Source organism: Pseudophryne corroboree, chromosome 9 (assembly GCF_028390025.1).
Source record: "Pseudophryne corroboree isolate aPseCor3 chromosome 9, aPseCor3.hap2, whole genome shotgun sequence".
NCBI lineage: Eukaryota > Metazoa > Chordata > Amphibia > Anura > Myobatrachidae > Pseudophryne > Pseudophryne corroboree.
In genome coordinates, this window is record NC_086452.1 from 447,355,040 (window position 1) to 447,357,664 (window position 2,625).

Here is a 2,625-nt window from a genome sequence, read left to right on the forward strand (position 1 = left end):
AAAAAAAAAATTGTTTTTCAGTGATCAATAACTTTTTAGAATAGAGTTTAAACGGTTTCCTGATGTCAAAACTTTGTGCAATGTCTGAGTCTTTACCACTAGATGGTGCTAGATAGACTACAGAAAGTGTAATAATAAGCTCCGTTCTTATATGGGCCAATGTGTAGTGAGTACTAAAACCAGCTCTTACATGCCCTGAAAAACGAATTAAACTTATGGGCTTCTATATAAACTTGGATGATTCTGGCACACCTGCCTTTGCTTGGAAATTCTGTAAGGGGGAGGGGCTAGAAACCCCCTTCTTCTTCTTCTTTTTTTTTTTTTTTTTTGTGTGTGTGTGTTGCAATTGTGTATGTATTGTACAAAATATATAGCAAGAGCTGATTCTGAGTTTGATGCAGATCAAAGAAAAGCCAGTGTGCACCAGGAATATTCAGCTTCATTGTATATGACGCTGCGTTTATAAAATGTCTTGGGAAAGTTCTACTATTAACAGCAAGCAGCAGCTCTAACCAGAATAAAGATCACGGAATGTGTGTCCTCGGATGTGACTTTAGCACATGTCCTTGGCGTGTCCTTCCCACAGCGTTGTAATGTGATTATCGGGGCCAGGTCCATAGACTGTAAAGGCACGATGTGCTTCTTAACAAAATAAAAGGTACTTAGGAGAGAAATTTACTTGGCTCTACTGTTTTCCTGCCACCACTAGATGAATGCACTCCTTTAGTTGCAGGACCATTTGAATATATTGCCCGGTTCTGGGCACTTGCATCCCCCCCCTCCTGTGTACACATGTCCTGGCTTCTGTGACAATAGCCCAGCAAACAGTCTGCCTCCACTCTGTGTTTAACCACCTCCCTTCAAGCAGCTGTTCTCACAATAGATCATCACAATGGCGGCTGATAAAGCCTGCAGGTCAAACATGAGTTTCCCAGCAGACAGCCCACAGTGAATACAACCTTTATGGTTTGTATGCCCAGTGCAAGGTGGAAGCTGGAGAATCCTCTTCATGAGTTTTACAGCTGTGTATCCTCGGCGCCGTTTCCCCCTCGCCGCCTCATTCCTGACATTGTCTCGCTCTTCTGTTCCTGCCGCCTTGGTTTAGTGGCCCTGCATGTGTGTCTCTTCTCCCAGGAGCCGAGGGTTGGATATGATATATTTACAGTCATAGGGCAGAATTCAATTAATTATCGCGCCCGATCTCCCGTCTAAAGTGACTGGAGTTTGTGGGGGCAATATTCAATTATGTAGTTTCCACGCTGATCGCTCCCATAGAGATTCGTTTTACCCACGTAAAGCAGCTCAACCTGACCAAAGTGCTGGGCGCGAATGCAGACAGTGCCGTGGGAGTGAGCTGAAATGCAGACGCCGGCCGCCATTGTGCCAGAACAGAGCAACAATTGAATAGCTTCTTTTGGGTGCCATCTAGTGCCTGCCGGTGGAAAAACAATTGAGTTCCTCCTATAATGTCAACATGAGAATGCGGACATGGTCATAATGTCATTGTTGACCATGTTGACATCGTTCCTAGTGGCCATGCGGGGACTTACCTTCTCCCAACTGTTACAGCACCATCTTTCAGGTCCCAGCAGTCATGTGACTGATTTCCAGGTCTTCCCTCTGATCCTCCGCCATTCAGGCAGGTATTTCTTTGCTACCCCTACCCTTAATACTACCTCTGGTGCCTGGTCCTAACCCTACTGCCCACAGCCTAACCTGCCTGACCTGCGGCCTGGCCCTAAAGGTGCCCATACACCTAAAGATGTATCTTCCAATCTGGCTGGTTGGAGTGAAAATCTGGAAATGGATGGGAGCATCCATTTCCAGATTTTCACTCCAACCAGCCAGATTGGAAGAGACCTCTTTAGGTGTATGGACAGCTTTACACCCACTTGTAGCTTAACCATGACCCACCAGCAGCCTGACCCTAACCTACCCACCTGTAGCCTAACCATAACCTGCCCGCAACCTAACCCTCCAACCCGCAGCCTGACCCTAATCCTCCTGCCTACAGCCTAACCTGCCCGCCTGCGGCCCGACCCGAACACCCACCAGTAGCCTGACCACTATCCTAATTCAGACCTGATCGCAGCAGCAAAATCTTTCTCTAGTGGGCAAAACCATGTGCACTGCAGGTGGGGCAGATAACATTTGCAGAGAGTGATCCCAAAGATGGCGGCGGACCTCCAGAAGGCTACCCTATTTTTTAGCGATCACGCTAAAAATTGCTGTGTGACCGCAATTTCAGCGTGGTCTTGGGGGGCCGCCGGATAGTATTAGCAATTCTTACTGAATCTGGTCCTTAATTAGTACCTGTTATTTTGATTTAACCATCTTTGCTGAAGCCTGATATCATGAAAACCTGTACTGTTAGTGTGCCTTGAGGTTCGATGTCACAAATGCTTTCCCTAATCCCTAACCTTCCTGTCGGTGTTCGGCAAATGTTGACATTTCACATGGCAGCTTTCTGAGGATGTGGACCGTATAGTAGGCATATGCCGTTCATAGGCCGATGCGTGTGTGTGTGTGTGTGTGTGGTTCTGCTGCTTGCTTTCTTCCTATGTTTGTTATGTTTATGTCCTGTGGAATCCTGTACTGGCCAATCATAACCCTACTTACTGTCCA